This window comes from Oryzias melastigma, linkage group LG17, assembly GCF_002922805.2.
Source record: "Oryzias melastigma strain HK-1 linkage group LG17, ASM292280v2, whole genome shotgun sequence".
Classification (NCBI taxonomy): Eukaryota; Metazoa; Chordata; class Actinopteri; order Beloniformes; family Adrianichthyidae; genus Oryzias; species Oryzias melastigma.
Genome location: NC_050528.1, coordinates 15,434,042 through 15,458,418, shown reverse-complemented (window position 1 = coordinate 15,458,418; position 24,377 = coordinate 15,434,042). Strand labels below are relative to the sequence as shown.

Sequence of the window (24,377 nt, the reverse complement as noted above, 5' to 3'; positions counted from 1 at the left end):
ATGGCGGCTTTTCTGTTAGTGTTATCTCCATAGCAACCATTTTATGTTTTGTTCGCCCGAGGTCACCGAACAGATTGATGTTAGTTTCGCAAGAATCGGCCAAAGTACATCTTTGGATCTCCTTAGCAACTGATGTTATTTGCTAACCACGCCCACATTCCTTATATGGTCATATTCTATGATATTATACCTGTTAAAGCTTAAGCCTGGGATCAACATATTAAAATCTCATTGCAATGCATTGAAATATGAGCGTGTATTAACACTACACCACATTTGCGAGCTCGCCACGCGCACGCCGTTCAAAATCTATAGCTTGTAATACCATATATTTTATCCCAAAAGCTTCCCAATGATACCAAAAGCGTTTGGAAATGTTTGATAAATATCTCTAAAAGTTATATTTGTTTGAAACTGGTGCTAACAGTGGTTTTTTTGGACAAATCAAGATGGCGGCCCTTCCCAAGGTCAAAGGTCAACGAAACTTTAGGGGTCGTTGAAGACTAACGCCAGTGGCATGTGGGTCAAATTTCGTAAAAATCGGACTAACGAAAGCTACGTTCTAACTTTGTAAAATTCACAAAATGTCAGATTTCGAAACAAAATGGCCGCCAAGTGGTAGGTCGTGGAGCCATCCCATAATAATCTAAAATTTAGCCATGAATATATCCAATAAGGCTACGTTGGTTTCGTTCACGAATTGCGAACTTTTTTTTTATTTTGCTGAGTCAGCAGTTTTTTTCGCAACGGTTTTTTTGCGTACCAGGGCCGCATTTTACGCATTACGGTTTCGAAAGTTACGTCGTTTCGTTCAGCTTGAGCCTCCGCACGCGCGAATACCCGTTTTGCGCAAATCGGCCAAAATATGTGCGAGCTAGCTAAAACCGTGGCGGTTGCGACCTCGCCACGCGCACGCCATTCAAATTCTACAACTTCTAATTCCAACATTTTTCTCACAGTACATTCCCATTTATGGCCAGTGATGTGACATAACAATTGATATAACCCCCTAGGAGGTATTTCTTTTTGTAGCTTTGAGTAAAAGTGCTTTTTTTCAACTTTTCAAAATGGCGGCGTCTTCCCAAGGTCAAAGGTCAATGAAACTTCCAGGGTCGTTGTAGACTCGCGCTGAGGACCTAATTCTGAAGTTTCGTGAAAATCGGACAAACAAAAGTTCAGTTTTCCCATATTGTTGAAAAACGTGAAAATCGCCATTTTTCTGATTTCGGCGCAAATCCCATAATGATTTCAAATGTTCCAGGGCTTATCCCCGACACGTGGCATGGGCTTTCGTTTGCGCATTTCGAAATATTTTTTTTTTTGCCCCATAATCAACTTTCGGCCCATTCATTTTTTTTACGGAAACGCTCGCCGTAATGTCATCGTTTTGGGCGGGGTCACGCGCAACATGCCAAAAATTCATTTTCAATTTTCCCTAGGTGTGATAAAATTTTGAGGTACTTTTCGTTCATGTGGCGGGGGTGAAATTTTGGCTCAAAGGCGCAGAAAGATAGAATGTTAAAGCAAAAACAATATGGTCCTTGCAGTCAGTAGACTGCTGCGGGCCATAAAAATGAATGAAAAAGATAAAAAATATATATATATATATATATATATATATATATACAACAAATCAATTTAAAGATACTAATTCATAAATAAATTTGAACAATGCAACCTTCATTCTGGTGCAGCATAATGAGCAGCTTCAAAGGTCTGTGTGAAGCATGAGCAACGACACAATGACTTTATTCTGGGTTTGATTTCTTGCCTGTGTGCTGCAGTATCATTTCTTTGTGTAGTCTCTGTGTGTCAGGCAGAAACACTGACACTACTGCATGAACTTTCACAGATGCTGCACACAGGAAAGGATGCAGACAAAACCACCTGTAACATTTTCATTCAGTGGAGTCCCCTTGGTATATCACAGTCTCATTGTTTATTAGGTTCATTTTCATATTTTCTTTTTATTTTCTTTTATTACTTTTTTAACAGTGTCTCCTACATCAAGACTGGTTCTTGACCTTGTCAATTCATCTCCTCAGTGCTGTGTCTCGTGATTGGATCTTTGTTTTCATCCTATAATCCTAGATATGCCTACACAATACGTTGCAAATTCATCGTCATTGCAATATCAGCCTGTGCAACACACGTATTGAAAAAGAAGGCTTCAAATGCGATAAACTGTCACCTTTAATGTTTACACATGCAAAAACAATCTTAGGACAGCTTGACCGATTTATCAAATCAAAAATAGCCTTTTTTGCATTGGACAAATCGGAGGGACCTCTTTTATGTTAGATATTCGCTTCTTATGTACCTCATTTAAGTTCTGTTGAATCTATTTAAATAAAACCGATGCAGTGAAATTGAAATTATGTATTAGTTGTTTTGCTACAAGGTCATGTATCGCAAGTCATATTGTCACTGCAATATTGTTTACAAATACATTTTTCTAATATCATGAAGCCTTAATACTGGATTTATTTTTCTACGAAGGCTTGAACTTTGACAGCTTAAATAAGACAAGCGTAAAAGTGTTCATGTTTGTCTGAGGTAGAGAGGAATTTTACGGCCTTAAAACATCTATACCCCTGCTTGTTAGATTCTATCACAGTTTATTTATGGAATGCAACCCTCACGATAAATGACAGAAGACTGTGTTTGTAGGGGGCGCTGTTGAGTACAGCGATTTAAACATCGTGTGCTGTTTAACCAGCCCTCCATTATCATACATTAAAGAGCACAACAATATATTTAGTTTCTACACAAAGTCTTGAGACTTGAGCTTCTGTTGATCTAAACAGACCAGCTTCTCATCTAGACTGTTCAAAAAACAGACTGGTCACACATCCCAATGTGAATGGATCCTTTGTTTCCTTTAAACATTTTGGAAAAGTTCTTTTCATATTCTCTGAAAGACAAAGGTTCCACTTGAAATTTTTCCACTTGCACTGAGCTACTGACCTGTTTTAACGACGTTTTCAACTACGCTACTACAGTTTTAAGCCTTTAAAAAACACATCAAGACTGACCATAAACCGGCTGCATTCAGTCCAAAAACGGCGTCTTCAGTCACGAGAAACAGCCATTCCTCAGGCTCAATGGTGCATCAGTCCAGCTTGAAATAGGAAAAACCTTCTAGTATGTTGAGGTTATGCAATTATTGTGATAAACCTCAGAAAAATGCTCATCAAACACAGGACTCAGTGACACAGCAGACTCACATCCACGCTGTGGCTTAATAAAATGCTTTCCATGAAGATTCACTGGGCGGGAAACTCTCCTTTTACAAATGACACATCCATCATAGCTCCATCTAAGGCGGTTTAATTAAAAAATATGAATCTGAGAGTAATTATGGGCACTCTGGCGTGCATATCTCCTGCTTAGGCCACCAGAGAGGGAATTAGCACACACTCAATTATGATACACTGATACGTGTGTTTTCTTTGGGGGATAAAATCAACAAAGTGCACAAAGACTGAGCCAAAATGTCCCCCGAGTCTGACAAACCCATTGTATTTATCCAAGTTATCCAGTAATACCCTGGTGTCAGCAACTTGTCTAATTTTTATTTGATTCAATAATCTAGCTTCTAAGATTTGTTTGATTTTTTAAAATGTTAGAATAGATGGCAAAAGTTCAGCTCTCTTTAAAAAGCACATATTTTTAGAAAGAGATTAAACTCTGGAACAATTAACAGAACATAAATGTTAAAAATGTGTGTGAATAAACAGTGAATAAGCAGGTTTGATGTGTTTGATCTTTTCACCAGATGATCTTATCCTTACATTCCAGCTGGGACAGTCTTTGGATCTTATTACTATACTTTATTGGGAACAATATTTCAAACTGACTTCCCAGTTGTTATGCTTTCCTTAGAAAGAGGACCTTAGATAGACTATCCTGTTTTGAAGAAAGTAAATTTACTCACAAAAACTAATTTAGTCTCCCTGCTTTGATGCATCTGGATAGACATGAAAAGTTCAAGGAATTTAAGCCTAAAAAGGTCCAAACTTCAAATTACTTTTTTTTTGTACAGAAGCAACGCAAAAGACCTCAAGAACATGTGTATTTATTTGTTTATTTATTTAACCATTATTTAATCAGATGAACCCCATTGAGATCAGGATCCCTTTTTTTAAGGTTGACCTGGCCAAGAAGACAGCAGCACAGCAGTTGTTAAGCAGAATGGGACCTAGAACCAAGCCCTGTGGTACACCTTTTTGATCTCACGAGCAAGAGAAATTAAGCCAGATATTTATGTTGACTGGGATAGTCAACAAACCAAGGTATGGTTTGATTGGAGATGCCGGCAGGATTTAGATCAGGGGTCATCAACCTTTTTGAAATTGAGGGCTACTTCATGGGTACCTAGTCATATGATGGGCTACCAGTTTGATATAAAAAATTTGCTTAGTTTGCCTTTAGTTCTACATTATTAATAATGGACCTGCTTTATGCTAATGCTCCAAATGCCTACAGCACCACTGCACTTCCCCCACTCGGCAGGTCAGATCATAACCTGGTCCTGCTCACACCAAAGTACGTTCCTGTTGCCCGCCGGCAGCCTGTGTCCACAAGGAGGGTGAGGAAATGGACACAGGAGGCTGAGGACGCCCTTCAGGACTGTTTTGAGTCCACCGACTGGGATGCTCTCTGCCAGCCACATGGGGATGACATCAATACCATCACGGAATGTATCACAGAGTACATCAAATTCTGTGAGGACTCGGTCATGCCCACCAAAATGGTCCGTTGTTTTCCAAACAACAAGCCATGGATCACCAGTGACCTGAAGAGTCTTCTGAACAAGAAGAAGAAAGCCTTCAGGTCTGGGGACAAGGAGGAGCTGAGGAGGGTGCAGCATCTTCTACGAGACAAGCTGAGGGAGAGTAAAGACTCGTACAAGAGGAAGCTGGAATCCAAACTCCAGCAGAACAACATGAGGGAGGTGTGGTCTGGAATGAAGGAGAACACAGGATGTGGAGGGAAAGGACGGCTGACGGAGGGAAACAAAGAGAGAGCTGACGAGCTAAACATCTACTTCAACAGGTTTAGCTCTCTGGACGCCCCGGTCTCCTCCGACCCTCCCCCACCTCCCTCACCTACCCCCCGCCTCCAATGCCTCCTCTACTCTCCCCTCCTCCCCCGCTGATGATGAGCCCACTTACCGAGACATCACTGATACAGCTCACCACCCCTCCCCCACTGGACACACCCAGCACTACACCCCTTCCCCCCGGCCTGAAGGTGACGACCAGCCAGGTGAGGAGTCAGCTGGAGAAGCTTAAACAACACAAAGCTGCAGGCCCTGATGGAATAAGCTCCAGGACTCTGAAGACCTGTGCCAGTCAGCTGTCTGCAGTCCTCCAGCATCTCTTCAACCTCAGCCTCAGCCAGGAGAGGGTGCCCCTCCTCTGGAAGACCTCCTGCCTCGTTCCTGTGCCCAAGAAGTCATCTCCATCTGGCATCAGTGACTACCGTCCAGTGGCCCTCACATCACATATCATGAAGGTGCTAGAAAGGCTGGTGCTGGCCCACCTGAGGCCGCAGGTGAGATCTTCTCTGGACCCTCTGCAGTTTGCCTACCAGCCTCGTATGGGGGTGGATGACGCTGTCATCTATCTGCTGCAGCGAGCTCACTCACACCTGGATGGTGGTGGAGGCATGGTGAGAATCACATTCTTTGATTTCTCTAGTGCCTTCAACACCATTCAGCCTCCATTACTGGGTGAGAAACTGCGGCTGATGGATGCTGGTGGGTCCACTGTCTCCTGGATCACTGATTACCTGACAGACAGGCCACAGTTTGTCCAGCTGGGCAGTGTCCTGTCTGATGTGGTGATGAGTGGTGTGGGAGCCCCACAGGGAACTGTGCTCTCACCTTTCCTGTTCACCTTGTACACCGCTGATTTTCAGTACAACTCAGAGTCATGCCACTTACAGAAGTTTTCTGATGACTCTGCAGTTGTTGGGTGTATAAGCGGAGGACAGGAGGAGGAGGAGTACAGGGGGCTGGTGGACAGATTTGTGGAGTGGTCTGGAGAAAATCAGCTGCTGCTGAATGTCGATAAAACCAGAGAGATGGTCATCGACTTCAGAAAGAAGAGTACTACAGCGCAGCCCCTTAGCATCCTGGGTAAGGACGTTAAGACAGTGGAGGAGAACAAGTACCTGGGTGTGACCATCGACAACAAGCTGAGCTGGAGGACCAACAAGAAGACCTGCAGCAGACTGTACTTCCTAAGGAAGCTGAGGTCCTTCAATGTATGCAGCAAAATGCTGGAGATCTTCTACCAGTCTGTGGTAGCCAGCACCCTGTTCTTCTCTGTGGTCTGCTGGGGGGGTAGCATCACTGCAGGGGACACCAACAGGCTGAACAAACTCACAAGAAAGGCTGGCTCCATCATCGGCTGCAAGCAGGACACCTTTGAAGCTGTGGTGGAGAGGAGGACCCTCAACAAGCTGCTATCCATCATGGATAACCCAGACCACCCTCTCCACCCAGTTCTGGACAAACAACAGAGCGCCTTCTCCAAAAGGCTCAGACAACTCCGCTGTTCCAGGGACCGCTACAAGAAATCATTTATTCCACATGCAATAAGATTGTATAACTCCTCATCGCTCTGTAACAGATAACACACCAACAGACTTTTTACATGACTCTGTTCATTACTGCCTCAATTTGCACACTCCCTTTTATTATAGTCTGCGCATTACAATTTGCACAATTTGCTTTTGTTTTTTATCGTATATTATTTTCCTTATTTTTTGTAAATATTGCTTTTTTCTCTAAATGATAATATCTTCTGTATATGCCTAATGCTGCAACAGCCTAATTTCCCAGCCTGGGATGAATAAAGTATTGCTATTCTATTCTATTCTATTCTATTCTATTATGATCCTCCTCTATGTAAAGACACTGATTTCTCACCATAGTTATCAATAATGACAACAAGCTAGGAAACAAATATCAATATTCAGAACTTTATTAATCTCAACAAATCTTGTCACATTTTGTGGTATAATGACCAAATGCAATGTTTTTAACAAAATTATAACTTTAATGAATTGATTATTAATGAATTAATCATAACTATTTTTAGTGGATCCACGCTCCTCAAACGCTCTAGCTCAGTCTAATGCACCCGTCCCTTTATTTTCCTTAAACCTCCGAACAGGTTGATTGACAGGTCCCACAGCAGACAAGAATCTGAACATGGTGCGTTCACTGACCTCTGGACATAAGCGAACAGCCACTCGGCCCAACTCAGTCCACTAAACTTTGTCATTTTTAAACAACCCGCAGCAAAACAAATCAGTTTTTCAGAGAAAACGTCGACACTATTTAATCAATCGATTATATACAGATCAGTGCCAGTGTTCTATGTTTTCTCTGATAAACTGTTTCGTTCTACTTCCGATATCCGGTGCTCAGTGAACGCACCATGCAGAAACACTCAGCAGCCCTGGGTTCTGTTTCCATTACACTTGAGACTTTAACCAAATTCTAGGAATTTAGGAAAAACACAGTGTTGCATTGACAAGGTTTCATAATAATGTGATAAAACACAAACCAACTCACGCCATAAGTCATTAAAAACACGGCGATGTGTGTGCTTTTTCATTTGATCCACTAAAAAGGGAGGATTTGGGTGACGTCAAAGCATTGTGACGCGCGCATGCCGCGCTGGCTTGTACAGTGAGTCCATTGACAGTCTCAGATGCAAGTGAGAAGTCTGTTCAGTGGTATTGTCAGAGTTGAGCCCTCTATTTCTACCTCTAACCACCAGAGGGAGCTCTCGCCTTAATATTAACAAGCCCTGTTCCCTTCCTCTACTACATCTCCCATGATCCATCTCTCTCTGGTGCAAGCCTTCCTCAGGTGTTTCTTATCACCACCCTGTATATATGTCACCCTTCAACCTCTGCTGAGTGCGAAGTCTTGTTTGGTACTCTTACAGTCTTAGTATACCTTCTCTGTGTGATTCTCCGTGTTTTTGATCTCTGCCTGTCTCCTCGGTTTCCTGCCTGCCTCCTACCTCGACCCACGCCTGGACTCTGACTACGTGTATGTCTTGCCCTTGTTCATTAAATCAGTTGCACATGGATCCAAATGTCTCAGCCTCTTCGTCACAGGTATTTAAAAGAATGTCCAGAACAAGTAAGCAGCTGGAACATTTTTCTTTTTGAAAACACGACGAGATCCATTGAAGTTTGTCACTGCACTCGCGCTGATCCTCAAAGGAGACTTCTGCATCGTATTCAGGCTGCAGAAGTACGGCTGCAGATGAAGTGAGTACGAAATGTTAGTTATTGATTTTACAGAGGAGATGGATGATTAGTGGGATGTCTCGTGGCGCCTGCTGTGCTGTACTCGGACTGACACTTCAGAAGCGCATTTAATCAGAAAAAGTCAATTTCTATTACAGTTTTGAGAAAAATGTCCATCTATTTCAATACGCCCCCAAAACCAGCTTCTCTACGCGCAAAAACTTTTTTTTCGAAAAATGCGAGTTTTTTTTTTTTTTTTTTTAGAAATTGTTTCCATTAAAGATAACTAATTGTCAAAAATCCAATTTCAGAGTTATTGTGACAGCAGGTGGTTTGGGGGAAATAAAGGGACGGGGCTGGTTCACTCAGGCGTCTGAGGAGAGCAGTTCCACTAATAGGTGAAAGAATTGACCAAAAACAGATTTTGTGGAGTGTTTTCTTCTATTGTTTTTGTTGTTAACCACAAAATAAAGAATCTTAAAACAGGTAAAGTCTTGGTGTCTCCATGCAGGAAAGGGAGAAGGAGACGCTATTTATCATCTCGTTATAACGAGAAAATAATTTATAAAAATAATAATGTTTATAATGTTTTCATTTTTTTTCTTTGTAAAGGCAAGTGTGATTTCAAAAAATAGCATCACAATAAAATTTAATTTTTGAGCAGTTCACAAGTGAGTTGTACTATTTTTAGAAGAGTCCTGAGGGCGGCGTGTTGGTGACCCCTGATTTAGATAGATTAGACGGATGGACGGACAGACAGACACATAGATAGATAGGCCTTTGTCATTGTCACAAGACAAGGAAATTGGAGCAGCCATTTCAGTGCAAGAATAAAGGCGAGAGATAGTATAAAATATAAAGTATGTAAAACAAACAATATGTACAAAAAATGTGCAATTTAAATAGCCAAATATACATGTGCAAGACGGATATAAATGTGCAAATGTACATAGACAATATATACATATATAAACATATACATTGTGCAAATGAGTCATCTATGAGATCTGGAGTTCAGAATGGATACGGCCGTTGGCAAGAAGCTGTTTTTTAGTCTGATGGTTTTTGTTCTGATGCCTCTGTGACGTCTTCCGGAGGGCATCAGGGGAAATAAGTCAGATCCGGGGTGTGAACGGTCCTTGATGATGTTTTGAGCTCTGCTGAGGCAGCGTGCAGAATAAATGTCAGTCAAGGTGGGGAGGGGGCATCCTATGATCTTCTGTGCTGTTTGTACCACTGTCTGCAGCCTCTTCTTGTCCACGACGGTGCAGCTGCCAAACCATACTGTAATGCAATACGTGAGCAGGCTCTGGATGGGTGATTGGTAGAAGGTCAGCAGCAGGTTGGAGCAGAGGCGGTTCTTCCTGAGGACCCTAAGGAAGTGTAGACACTTTTTGATGACAGCTGAGATGTTGGCTGTTCAAGAGAGGTCTGCAGAGATGAGGACGCCGAGGAACCTGATGGTGTGGACCCTCTCTACGAGCTCACAGTTGATGTGGAGGGGGGCGGGGTCGGTGCTTTGCTTCCTGAAGTCGATGATGACCTCCCCGGTCTTCTTGGCGTTCAGAGTGAGGTTGTTTTCTGAAGACCAGGTTGTCAGCTTAAAGACCTCTTCTCTATAGGTTGACTCCTCCCCTCTGGAGATAAGTCCAACCACTGTGGTGTAGTCGGCAAATTTGATGATCCCGTTACTGAGGTGGTCTGGACTGCAGTCATATTTGTAGAGGCAGAACAGCAGAGGTCTCAGCACACAGCCCTAAGGAGAGCTGATGCTGAGTGTGCGGGTGGAGTAGAGGTGGAGCGGTCTGAAAGGAAGTTGTTGATCCAGTTGCATGTGGGGGGAGGGATGCCAGAGGGGGTGTTGTTGTGGGAGTCCATAGCGAGCAAAGAAGCAGTTCAGCTCCTCTGCCTGTGCAGCATCTGGAGCTGCTGAAGACACCTCACAGCCTCTGAAGTTGATGATGTCATGGATGCCTCGCCATACTTCTCGTGTGTCGTTGCTTGAGAGGTTGGACTCGATACGCATCATGTGGTCTGCTTTGGCTTTCTTAATTCCTCTTCTCAGGTCAGCACGAGCAGCACTGTATAGTGTTCTATCGCCTGACCTGAAGGCGGTGTTGCGCGCTCTGAGGAGTGTGCGGACTTGGCTGGTCATCCAGGGTTTCTGGTTGGGGAAAACCCGAATAGTTTTTTCCACCGTCACATTCCCAATGCAGAACTGTATGTAGCCCAGCACTGTTCCTGTGAGTGACTCCAGCTCTTGTTGGTGAAACAAATTCCAGTCCGTTTCCAGGAAGTAGTCCTGCAGCATGGGCAGAGCATCATTAGGCCACGTTGTGATGGTCTTTGTGGTGGGCCTTGACTGACGTCTGCGGGGAGTGTAGGCGGGGAAGAGCAGGAGGGAAAGATGGTCCGATAGTGATGAACGCCGTCAGGGTGAGCCTGCTGTTGTTTGTTAACGGCGTTCAGCAGGAGAGAGAGCGCGTGTTTACTTTCGCGTCTGGCGGGATGTACACGGCCGTGATGATCACAACACTCATCTCTCTCGGTAGAAAAAAGGGCCGACATCTAACGGACATGTACTCCACATCAGGGGAACAGTGTTGGTCGATAATCGTCCCGTTGGGACTCCAGTTATGATGCACGAAAACACAGAGCCCCCCTCCTCTGCTTTTACCGAGGTCCTGCGTTCTGTCTCCACAAAGCAGAGTGCGGCCCTCGAGCTGTCCGGTTGAAGCCAGGTTTCCGTGATTATCAGCGCGCAGCAGTTGTTAACATGCCGATTTCCAACCAGTTGCATTTAATTACCAGCTACAATGTTTAAATGAAGCAGATGGTACAAATGATGTTCAAAAATGAAAATAGAGGAAAGAATTTTGAGTTTAAAAATGACAGAGTTCCATCAATCAAAATGATCATTAAAATTCTTAAAAACTACAAGCTTTGGGTCCTGCTTCAAACTTTGAACAATGACGCGAGGAATAGCAGTGCAGCACCGAGCTGCTCTCTAACAACAGCTTAAAGTCCTCTGCACTGGTAAAACAGAAACTAAAGTGAATCCCCAACGATGCAGAGGATTCACTGGTAAAATGAGGAGAAGAACACGACGCCAGAGAGTCTGTCTGATGCTGAACTCCAGCACTAGTTCCTCTGTAAAGCTGGGCAAGCCCTCAGTGCTCAGGTCTAGGCTCTGTCATCTCTGAGACTCTGCAGAGGTTTAGCCAGCAGAACCCAAGCAAAAACACTCAGAAACATTAGTGGTGTCGCCATGCCAACCAACAACTGCAGCAGAGATGATCCTGACAGCAGTCGAAAACAGAGCATGGATTCTGGTTCCGCTGGTGGGTGTTGAAGATGATCTACCCAGTTTAAAATGGATCCGCAACCAAGTCCTGAGCCAAACAGCAATCTAGAAAAGGTACTCATCTTTATGTTACTGAAGTGAATTGAACTCTGTGAGGACAAAGCCAGCGCTGTTTGTCGTCCATCTGTTTGGTGGTCTTGTTATTGAGTTATAACTCACAGTTCTCTTCTGTTCTTGGCTGTGGGATGTTTCACTCCCGCAGGCTGCTGGAAGAACAGAACCAGCTCTGACGGGTCGCTGGGTCACATGTTCTAGCTTCTGCCAGCATCCAGAACCCTGCAGCCAGACAGGAGCAGTCAGGAGTCCAGTCCCATGAACACACCCTTCAGAAACCAGAATCAAGAAGACTCAGACCTGCAGGCTGAACTGTCGCTCTGCTTCATTCAAATCAACTCACAACAATAAAATAAAGTGCACAAACCAAAGATCAGAATGCAAATCATGGGAAGCAGATGCACACAAGCAGTTCACACCTGCAGGGAAAACAGAACCACGTTCTACGCCCACCGATCGGATCAATTTAGAGCTGAGGTGCTCCTTCATTCATCTTGCTCACTCAATCTACAGATTTAGTCAGATTTACAGTCCAGGATTACAAAAACAGGTTTCATTCTGAGACTAGCACAAAACAGTTTAAAACAAACTGTGGATGTGTGGCTGTGGATTCAGAGAGCATCAAAAGACAAATGTCTGCGCTTAAGTTCACTCCATCAAACAGAGTTGGTCAGAGAGGGGTAGAAAGATGTTTATGATTAAGAGAAAATGCATTTGATTAAAGACTTCATGAGCAAGTTGGTCAGAGATCTTTGTTAGATGGAGTTTTCCAAACAGGAAGAAAAGTTCAGGGTTTGCAGGGGCAGGTTGACTGAGAGGACTGTGGATGAGAGCTGAGCTGCCTTCCTTCCATCCTCTCTTAAGGAGCAGAGCTCCACCACACCTAGGAGTGGGCGACATGATGATATAAAACCGTCTACGATCTCCAAAGCTGATGTGTCATTTTGAGAGATGGTTTTATCACGATCTTCTACAAAAAGCTGCAACAGCGAGAAGGCAAAAGCTTGTTGACTGACACGTGTGCACCGCAGACCACCCCACACCCTACGCGCGCACCTCGCGCTAGCATAATCAGGTGTCCGTTCTCATCGAATGGAGTTCGTGTCCAATTCATGCAAATCCGTCTTTGTTTTAACAATTCCTTAAGTAACTTCTTCACAGTTATCTTAAAGTCTGTTCACCTGAAGCTCCTGCCGCGTGTGGGAGGAGCTTCCGTCAAAAGTTTTTCTCAACTTTATAATGAAGGACATGGATCAGTAAATATCAGGTTTATTTAATTTTAAGAGCTGACTAAAAGCAGCGGTACACGTTTCCATTTCTGGATTCAAAGAACCTCCCAATGAGCAGCAGCAGCTGTCCCGCACAGGAGAAAGACGCTCCGTAACGGACTCGTCGGTGCCATCAGGGGACGATTGTACGGCAAGCCAATGAGACCAAAAATCACTAGGAAAAGCGAGCACGGGAGTGTCACGTTTGACAGATATTATTATTATTTTAAATATTTAAATGTTCCTATAGTTGGTTTCAATAAAACAATTAATACAAAAAAAATAATAATTTTAACTGTTTTATTCATGATTTAATTTGAACATTAGGGGGGTGGGACGAGAACATTTGTATTTTAAGGGGAACTCTAGATAGATTTGGTATTTTCCACACTATTTTTAAGCATTCTTTTCTCTCAGTTTTTGTAGATTTGGTCTTAAAAACATGTAAATGTAATCAGAACTATATGTTTTAGCAAGTTGTTTGTGTTCAAAGTTTAAATATGTTTTGTTTAACAAATAGGCCTCAATGACCAAATGTTTTGATGATCTAAATATTGTGTGTAAAGTACTTCATATGCTTATTGAATATTTAATTTGAAGCATTTAAAAAATATATTTAGCTTTTATCTTGTCGTTTTTTTTATTTTTACTGATCAGAAAAATGATTCGAACTGTGACCCTAAAGCCGTGACACAATCCGAACCGTGAATTTTGTGATCCGTTACACCCCTACTTTTAATACATTTGAAATTAAAATTTGAATAAATAGAAATATTTGTCAAAGATGTGTTTACTTCTTTAAACTAAAATCATTATAATTCCTTTTTTTGGCAATTTGAATTTATTTTAAAGAAATCGTGAAAAAGTTGAAATTGTGAAATAAAATTTAAAACATCGTGATTTTCTTTTTTTGCCATATCGTCCAGCCCTAACCACACCTAAACCTGCATTCACACCAGGCATGTGATGCACATCCAACAACAAATATTTAGTAGGGATAGTAAAGGGAAATCGATTTGGCAAAACATTGCGATATTTTATTTGGTGATACTTGTATGGATCTAAAATGCTGACAAGATGACTTTTAATTAATTATTGATGAGCAAACGTAGTTCTGTGTCCTACCTTTTCTTTTTCCACTTAAACTCCAACCACTAGTACTGGAGAAGCTTCATTTAGCAATGTTGGAAATAAACAGCACTTTATTTCCTCAATCATACTTTTAGAACCTTATTGGTTTAGGCAGATTCATATTATACAAACGCTGACTCAGGAAAGAGATCATCTGTCCTGGACCGTTCTGAGAGGGCCCCTGCTCATACTTTGACCCCACAATCCCTCCCTGAAGATCAGGCACAGAGGGCAGCAGATTTGTTCATGTTGATGATTGTTCTACATCTCGTCCAGCTGGAGGAAACTGCTCCGTCCCTGAGAAGGGTCTGTGTTAAACCGTTCACTCATCCATTTATATGAATGAGCGGGTGGTCAAGCAGAGTTAAGAGAGTGAGCAGCTCAACCAGGCCCGGTTCTGGAAAGAGTGAGCTGACATAAGAGTGGAGGAATGCCGCTGCCATGTGGGATTACAGTGACGCCCTCACACTTCTATTAATATCAGATGTTCACTTCCACGAAGTCTGCATCTGGGACGCAAATGGATCTGAACCCCAAGCCCACTCTGCCTGAGAACACACGTGCACAGTCAGCCTGAGGTTCGTGCGCATTCCAGGATGATTATGTAAAAAACCAGGCAGCTGAAAATGTGTCGGTGAGGAGATTCTTCTTCTCTGACCCACCAACAACTGCAAAGTCACGGCAAACTGGCCACACTGGCAACATGATCCCAGCACCCCCCTCCCCCATCCCAACCCCCCCACTCACAGACCGCAAAGTCGAAGCTGTTAGAGGGCAGAGAACAGAGGGGATCATCATATAACCCGGAGAGAACACCAGGAATGAAGGCCAAAAGCATGAGCATGCAACTCAGAAAAACTGCAGCGACATGACAGCGAGAAAGAGGATGAAGTTTACAAATCGGAGGAGAGTTTGAGCACAAGAAATCAGAGAAAACATGGACATGATAATGAATGGAGCAGCAGAAGAATTCATCGTTATATGTATTTGTTTATAAAGACGCCTCCTCCCTCCCTCGCCACCTGGCGGGGTTCACCGGTTTGTTCTGTCAGAGTCGATGATGGTCACAGCTCGGTAACAGCAGCGGCTCTCTGCACACCAAAATGTCAGGGCTGATTACGCTGCAGCACCCTGAAAGTGGCATTTACCATCATCTCCTCACACAAACACGCACGTTGAAGCATTGCGTGCACTGAGGGGAGATGCGGAGACTAAAAAGTTGTAAAGGACAGGAGGATTCAGGTGTCAGACGGGAGTTAATCACAAGCTCATTAGGAAGAAATGAGGATAATTGGATGTAGAAAGTTTCACATTACTGAGAAAATAAAGGAAAAGTGTATGTTGGTAAATTATCTGATGAAGGTTTGGCTCCACTGAGCCTCTGGTACATTCATGAGCCCAGACCACTACCCCCACCGCCGTGCCAAACATCTTAAGAGATTTAGACAAGCCTTGTCAGAAGGAGTTCCCGCATTTATTTAGGATTCTTCACACAATTTTGGCTTTTTAAAGTGCTGTGAAGGATCCTTTAATCAAAAACGTTTTATTGTTTGGGATTGGTTTTTCTATAATAGAAAGAGAATGGAATTACTTTTATCAGACAACTTTAGTTTCCTACTTTGTAAATGCCAGTACAGATTTTTCCTTTTGACTTAAAGTGACACAATGCACAAAAAAGACGAGATATTTATCTAATAAAGTTTTTCTCCTTTCTCTAAAGGAATTTTCAAAATAAGGTGCTTGTAAAAAAATTAAAAGGAAGTTTATTGTGAAAAACGTAATGTTTATAAATTGCTTTCATATTTTGGATGTATTAGTTATTGCTTCCTTGATGCAGTGCATTTTTTTGCTTTTAAAAACCAGATGCTGTTATCTATCTGCTGACTCCTGCTCTCTAAATCTTCACATGCATCTCTGCTGTAATCGTATTTCAACCAGCAGAGGCATAATGGGCGGTCGTTTTGTCAGTTTGAGCCCTCAAATACCGTAAATGTCTTGTGGACACAGACCGTGAGCGCTTGACTGCAGCTGAAGGTTCGGCTGCGTGAAGACGGTGAAGATCAGCCCGCCCTTTTAACCCTACGGTCGCTGATGCTCTTTTGAGAAATGTCACATTTGAATAAAACTTTCCTGCTGGGGAGAATTGGTCATCTTTCTCAAAATAAAATAAAACAATATATATTATAAAAAAAAAAGAACTGAGCAAAAAGTTTGACAATTTCTTAAGTATGACAGAAATCCAGTGACTGAAGAAATGTTAGTTTCTAGACGTGCATCGTTAAAATCCTGCTGCATTAACATACTGTAAACTGTCTGTCATGTGAGTACGCAGCCTGTCTGCACACAAACCAGCGGACAGTTTGTTGCATCAGGAACTCGTCCTTTTCACAGAGAAGATACCCTAAAGTGGGGCTGTCATTTAAAACCAGCCTGAAGGATGAAAACTGAACGCCTGAGTGCACAAAAGATGAGATCCAGCACTGAGTCACAGTCTTAGAGGGGATTTGCATAATAAAACGTCTAAATGACGACGTCTGTCAGACTTCAGTCCGGGTGCCTGAAGCGAGGAGTCCCAGAACACGGCGGAAACTCTCCTGCGTTCGGGTTGGAAAAGCTGCTGCTGCTTCACTGTTCAATGAATCAGATGAGCAGAGGGGAGGAGCATCGATCCTGCAGGTTTAGTGGCACCTCAGTTGTGCAGCTCTGCTCCCATCAATGGGCGGCTGTCATGAAAGCTACAGCATTTGTAGAGTGGCATTATTCTGACAGAGCTGGAAGACTTGAGCTTTAATTGTTTCTCTGAACTTGAAGAGCAGAAGATCTATTGTAAAAGCATTCCCAGTCGTCTTTTAATTACAATTCTGACATTATTAGACATAGTAAAGACATAGTTTTTGCAGAGCAGCAGGAGTTCATTAGAAATTCACCTCTGAAATGTGGGCGGGACAGCGCAACCCTGCCGCCACTTCCTATCAGCAGTTTAGTTACACTCTCTCCTGCAAGCTTACAGCCCCTCACACCCCAACCTAACATTAGCAGTACAACAAAACTTAACGAGTAATAATGGAGCTATGCAGCCATACAGCTTGGAGCCAGATTCCATCTCAGACGAGGAAAACAAAGAAATTCATGGATCTATTTGTCTAAAAGAGGATGCATCAGAATGGAGCGGAGCAGCGAGCTTATGGCCTGCCGATTCTACTACAACTACAAGGCTTTTCAAACTGCATTTGTTCATATGCTCCTGATTCACAATAATTTGACTTAAAAAAATATTCTCAGAAATGCAATGTTGAGCCTAATCTTCTTAATATATGTCCTCCATCTTCAGAAAAATACCACAAGAACATGTTAAAACAGAAAGTGTGTCTTTAATGAGGTCAGGAACAAACCGTTTGAGAGAAAAGTTTGAATTTCAAAAGAAATAAATGCAGATATTTGATGCAATACCCAAACTCTTCAGCTTTCTGAAAGTCTCTGCTCCTTTTCATTGTTCAGCCATTTCCCTCCAACTCATGAATGATTCAAGCACAAAAAGGCAGCAAAAGAAAGTAAGATCTCGAGGCTTAAGTCCAGTCCAGGGCACTGAAAACCAAAACTAAAGCAGTCTGCAGAAAATTCCCTCTGACAGCATAACCGACCCGTCTGCTGAGACTTAACCAGCTGCTAACGTTTGTCCAACAGACCGACCGGATCAAGGATGCAGTGGAGCTGACGTCTGCAAATCCCAGAAACAATATAAGGGTATGAGTCTCCAGAAAGAAAGAAAAGCCTCTGCTTGTGTTTGATCCATTAGTGCAAGCTCATAAATGAATATGAGCCTGAAAAGCTGCATTATTCTTCTTCACCAGAAGGAAAAAAAAAAAAAAAAACTCATTTTCTGTGGATTCATGAGCTGGAGATGACAAAGGAAATTAAATGTGGAAGGAGGATTTAAAGCCTAATTTTTCAAGTAGATCAAGAACCTTCCAGCTGAGATTAGATCAGATTTTTAATCCCTGGTTTAATAAAAATAGAATTCATCCAAAAAACAATTGGAAAAAGAGCTAATTGTTAAGAACAAGAGCATCCAAAACAGATTTTAATAAGGCCCTTTTTTCAAATGATAAAACATAATTACAAAAGACTTTTTTTATAACTTGTTCATTTAAACAAAAAACAAAATCAGGACCAAACAGAGCTGAGATCTGCAGAGAGCTCTGGCTGGTATCAAACGTCACGGCCCAGATTAGGAAGATGACGTTTTCCTCCCTCCGTCAGATCAGAGCTGCCTCCCGTTGTTTGGAGGTGCTTCAGACCTCTGGCAGAGAGCTTTTGCTGAGCTGCCAGGAGCTCTCCTGAACGCGCTTGGACTTGTTCCAGAAGGAGTCAAGAGATGAAGACTAACAGCCTCAAACTGAGGCTCTTCTGGTAAATCCTCGAGACAGAAAGCTGGAGCTCATCCAGCCAGAGATTGGAAAATCTTCCTTAAATGCCAAATTCAATCAAGAACTAACAAAGTGTGGAGGGAGGCCGTGGAGCTCACAGATAACAGTCAGTTCATGTTTGCTTTGAATTAAATACACTTAACATTTTTACCTGCTTTTTAGTCTAAATCTACTTTTATTACCAATAAGATTAAACTTGTAATCCATTTGTAAATCTTTATCTCTGCACTGTTTATTCATATTGGGATACTGCTGCTGAAAGGAAAGTTTCAGGCACCGACTTTGATTTTATTGTACTAACACTAACCAAGAGGAAAAACAAAGTGATTATTTCCGTCATCTCACTCACTTTTGTGGAAAAGAAGCACAAATCATGAAAACAAAAAGAATAGTTAATCCACCAAAACTTAAGAACCAAGAAAAGTTTTAATTTTCCATTAAAGCTTTGACACTTTTCAACTCAGACTGTTGCTTCGCTCTGAAAATGACATTTTACTTTCACTCATCTGATCAGAAGAAGTAGCAACAGAAGCAGCAACAGATCTGCAGCTCTGGGCCCATCAGTTCTCAGTCAGAGAAACCTCACTTCCTGACCGGCTCTCAGCTTTACGTCAACATTCTTCATCCAATCAGCCCTAAACCCAGAGAGGTGAAAGGTAAAAGGTTAAACAAAGTAAAGACTGTCTGTCCGGATGACTCACAGCTCAACATGTGATGCTTTTAAAACAGGATGAAAAATAGAGGGTTTTTTTTCCAAAATGCCCAACATTCAGTGCAAACATGTAAAAAATGTAAAGACTGACCTGTGAGAAGAGCGGGTAAGGAGCGACTTCAGCTCAAAAACACACATCGGTATCTTTAGGGACTAATTTGCTCAAAAAATGTCAAACTCAAACACCTCACATTTGTTACATTAAAATTAATTTCATAGTGCTTGGTGTCACCAATACTTTTCAGAATCAATTCAATACGGTTCACCAGAGCCTGGATCGATTTGATTCCACTCTTTTTCTGTTCTTTCAATCCACTCAAGTCAATTCGCCACTAGGTGGCGATCGCAGTATAGCATTACAGCTTATTCCAGAAGAAAAAGGAAAAAAGTTTGGAAAATTCCTCCCTGTGAGTTTATAAGGATGTTCATGTAGTCAGAATGTATGTTTAGGTTGACCGAGCGTTAGCATTAGCTGTCCTGTGGGAAATCCTATTATATGTTAGCATCAAGCTAGCAGACTTTAGCTTTATCAATCAATCTTTACTTTTATGGATCGATTATTGATCTATTAAGCTTACATCAATTCAGATCGATTAATCAATTTTATCAACCCAGCCCAATAATTTCATCTTGATTATTTTAGAAATAAAACATTGCATATACAGTAGATTGTTTTTAACCAAATCCATATTATTATTAGACTTTTTTTTCTCAAAGCTCAACTTTATTCATTCATTCATTCATCTTCTTGTCCGCTTCTTCCCTTTTGGGGTCGCGGGGGTGCCGGAGCCTAACCCAGCTGCTGATGGGTGAAGGCGGGGTACACCCTGGACAGGTCGCCAGTCTGTCGCAGGGCCTCAATCTCACACACATTCACTCTCACATTCACACCTAGGGGCAATTTAGAGTCACCAATGAACCTATGAAGCATGTTTTTGGATGGTGGGAGGAAGCCGGAGTCCCCGGTGAAAACCCACGCATGCACGGGGAGAACATGCAAACTCCACACAGAAAGGTCCCAGCCGGGATTCGAACCGGGGCCTTCTCGCTGTGAGGCAAGAGCGCTAACCACTGCGCCACCATGCAGCCCAAGCTCAACTTTAATGAGCCTAAACTCTTCTGCAGGATTATAAAATACATGTTTAATTCCACCTACTTTTACAAATCAAAGCGTTAAAGTGTCCTCCTGCTGCAGAAGCTGCAGAGAACAGAAGCAGTCAAATATTTGGGTTTCGTTCCTCACAAGCCAGTTCCTCTAAAGTAAAAGCACACAGACACACGCGACACCGTTTCACAACCGTCTGAAAGCGGATTAAATATGAATCAACAGTGTCCCAGTTACTCTAATGAGAGTGAGGGGGTGTTCTCCTTATTTTAATGCAACAACGCTGCGTTTTTGTGGGTTTGTCTGTGTTGTGTGTGTATATTGTGACCTTCAGGCACAGCTGAGGGTCTTACTGCTAGAGCTGCAGCTCATATGACTGGAATGCTGCAACAACAGAGTGTGTTTGGGTGTCCACACACTCCTGAGCAACAAAGAATATCACCTTTTAAATGAGGTTCAAGTTTATCTGTAACTTGTGAGTATGGGCTTCATTACAGCAGCAGGAAATGCAGTGGATATCTTTGTGTACTTGGTAGAATTCCTCTTGAAGCTGTCGACACACCAACCTGAAGACCACCTGATTTCCCGTTATCTGCAGCACAGCCTGTTGGTGACGTGATCGCAGAAAGACCCTCGGGCTCTCAGTAAAACAAAGAGAGCTGTATTCAACACCAACTGTCGCTGGCCTTGTGATCTCATCTCATACTCCGACATTTAGCTAATCCAACCACCAACACAAGAGAATGGAAAGAGGCTGGGTGTCTTTGGGAATCGGAACTGGAATATTAAGGTCTTACAACCAAGAAAAAGCTTTTTTTGACATTTGTGACAGGCTGCTATTACAGGAATGTCATTGCTTAAAGTCAACTGTCCGATAAAAGGAGCATGAAATAGTGACTCAAGTGCTTTAATGAAATTAAGGAAGAAATGTGAATTTAGTCGAAAATATAGAATAAACACAAGTGTGATGCTCTTCCCTGTTTGCTATGCTTTATCTCCGCCTTCGAATCATTGTCCAACTGATCAATCTGGTCACAGGTTTACTCAAAATGTCAATAAAAGTTTTTTGACAATTTTACATGGAAAAGGCTAAACTGACAGGTTCATCGTTCAGGAAGTACAAGAGTCTCTGGTTTCTTTTTCAGATCACGTGTTGTTGATTTTTTTAATACTTCTTGTATGCCTGAAAACTAGAATTGAATAAACCTAACCGTATTTCATTTTACTTCCTGCTAGTGTGTGAAAAGGTAGAGGAGGTTTTGCTTAACTGGTCAACCATCTAGACCAGGGCTGTCCAAATCAAGGCCTCGAGGGCCGGCTTCCTAAACGCTTTCCAACCAACCTGCCATTGAAGCTCCTTATTGGCCAAACACCTGATCCAAGTCATCAGCAGCAGATGAGGCAGGATTTCGGGAAAACCAGCAGGCGGCCGGCCCTCCAGGCCTGGCTCTGGACACCCCTGATGTAGGCCAGAATTGCACAGCAGCCTGACTTGGTGTGTTCCAACAGCTGTCAAGATCTGTCAGTTTTCAGGAAGTTTGGTGAAGTCACATTCTGCCAAGATGGCGACAACCAGGAGTTTAACCTTTAACATCAGAGCTTTGGCTCCAGCATCAGCATTCTTTGGATTATCTTCAAACTTTAATGCAATTAACAGAATTCCAGCAGATTCTCAAGCAGAGAAAAGCCGCCTTGCACTGATATGCAAACTTTACAGTAGTGAAATACTTAAACTAAACCAGCTGAGTCTGTCGCAGAGAAAAGTGGCTTTGCGCCGTAACGCAACGCTTTACGTTAGTAATGTGTTGCATATCAGTGCAGAGCCAAGACAAAAAGCCTCTTTTCTTCACGTCAGAATTCACGTCAATGACATGAATGATTAAAGAGCTACAGTCTGTCAAAGACCGTGTTTTTTAGGTATTGCCACAGACATTGCCAATGTTAAAGGGTTAAAATAAAACTGGGTTTGAGTAAGCTAGCCAAAACCTGGCCCAATCAGAATTCTTCCCTTCTCCCTTCCTCTTCATTCAACCCTTCAAACGGGGAATTATGAAAAAATGGTGTCTCATAATTCAGACGTAACTTTCATTCCATGACGTGACCAATAATTACCGGTCAGCTAGTTTAAGCAGGGAGCTTCCAGCGCTCAAATATAAATAACAACAACAGTTTTTATAACGTTGAAAAGGTCACGCTACACCAAAAAGTCTTTATGTATATTTATGTATTTAAATGTAAACTTCACACCCACAGGAAGAAAAACGCTTCTCAGCACGACACAGTTTAGCCTTGCGACGGAGGACTTTGTATCTCTCTGCTTGGAGGGTTAGATTTAAAAAAAATATTCTGGAAACACTTGCACTAAAAATGTCCCTTTAAATGGAGGTGGGGGGAATTCAGGCTGGGCCCCCATCTTTGTTATGATCATTAGTAAAACCAGACCGTTTTCAGTTTCTCCAGAGTAACTGAAACAAAGTTCCATCTTTCTTGGAGAATGCATTTAAAGAAAGTGTGAGCTGATTTGATAATCCAGAAAAAGAAGAAAAAGTTGATGGTTAAGTTTGAATCTTAAACTTTTCTCATAGTCTGCAATAGTTGGATTTTTTTGGGCATTGCCTCAATTCCAACTTAAATCATAACAAAATATTTTCATGTAAAACATAGATTTAGCTTTCAGTTTACTCCATTGACTGTAAAAATAATGGACTGAGCAAGCAATGAGGTCCCCCATTGGAAATGCATTACTTCCTCTCCTCGCGAAAGAAGGCGCCGCTTTCACCGTCACTTCCTGAAACGGATATCGCCATTTGCAACCCAACCCTAGCGATTGGTCTGAGTCTCTGTGAGTCATAGCGGAGTCATGGAATCTACAGGAAGTACTGTCGCCAATCAGGAGTGAGTTTATTGCAACCGTCTGCCTCTTTCCACGCCTCGACCACGAGACCGCGGGATGTAAACAGCTTCTACTTTAATAACACCGGCTCGAGAGAATTGTACAAGTCATTGTTGAAGTCTTTGAGGGAGAACCATTCCAGCATTTGATTCTGTCAGCGGTCCTTTGGGATTTACTTACATTTATTCCTTTTTGTCGAGCTAAAAGGAGCATTTGGGTGACGCCGCTGACCCCCTCGCGCGCGCCGCAGCAGGAACTCGTCTCTTGACATGCGCTGCCAGGTTACAGTCTGATCAGATGCACGTGAGAAGCGCGTTCAGCGGTATTTAAAATAAATAACCATCCTAACAAGTGAACAGCTGGATCTTTTTTCTGTTTGAAAATACGATCAGGTCCTTTCAAGTTTGTCTCGCGCTCCTCAGACGGCTGCGTCTAATTCAGGCTGAAGCTGGAAAAGTGCGGCGAAGATGAAACTTTGGTTGGTGATTTTAATGCGCATATATGCAACTTATAATTTATAAGCTACTATTAAAACAGAGAAATAAAGAAAAACGAACGTTAAACAAACAAAAAAGTCCAAAGCACATAACCTCAGAGTGAAATCTATTTCTACAGAGTAAATCCTCATCTAAAAATGTCGACAGCATGCTCCTCTTGTTGTTTTAAACTGCTGCATCGGTACATTCCATTGAGGAAAACAACAGTAGGACAATGATTGGTACATTGTTGAATTGTAAAGTAGGTGTTAAAAGGTCTTCACGGACCCATTGATGAAGTCTGCTCCCATTGGCTACCCGTCATCTGTCAATCAAACCCCCCACACGAACAACGTCAGACCCACAAACGCTTATTGAGCCATCTGATTGGTCAATTTATAACTCTAACAACTTGTGATAATGGAAAAAATCTTTAAAAAAAATAGTATTAGAAAAAAGAAGTTAATCAGAAAGCAGCAGAGGAAGAATGATTATTCTGACATATAAAATGAGTGAGAAATAACTGTTTCTTAATGTAAGTCAATGGGACTTTGGCCTTTTTGCAACCCAGTGGTACTTCCCAGAGGTGGGGACTCGAGTCACATGACTTGGACTCGAGTCAGACTCGAGTCATGAATTTGATGACTTTAGACTCGACTTGGACTTT

General features: G+C 42.3%; 2 protein-coding genes across 6 annotated transcripts in view; both read right to left on the bottom strand.

The window, feature by feature from the left end:
- The window catches only part of LOC112144307 (tripartite motif-containing protein 16-like), a gene marked incomplete in the record, with an annotated part of 1,074,856 nt that overhangs the window by 232,949 nt on the left and 817,530 nt on the right, over nucleotides 1–24,377 (bottom strand).
- LOC112144243 (disco-interacting protein 2 homolog C) overlaps nucleotides 1–24,377 on the bottom strand; it is a 279,772-nt gene that overhangs the window by 176,199 nt on the left and 79,196 nt on the right. Inside the window, exon 2 of one of the 5 annotated variants that reach the window (XM_036216276.1) lies at nucleotides 11,804–11,920. The exons of the other annotated variants lie outside the window; for them this stretch is intronic. The gene's annotated coding sequence lies outside the window, so the exon portion shown is untranslated. The remainder of the gene's footprint in view (nucleotides 1–11,803; nucleotides 11,921–24,377) is intronic. 5 annotated transcript variants of the gene reach the window in all.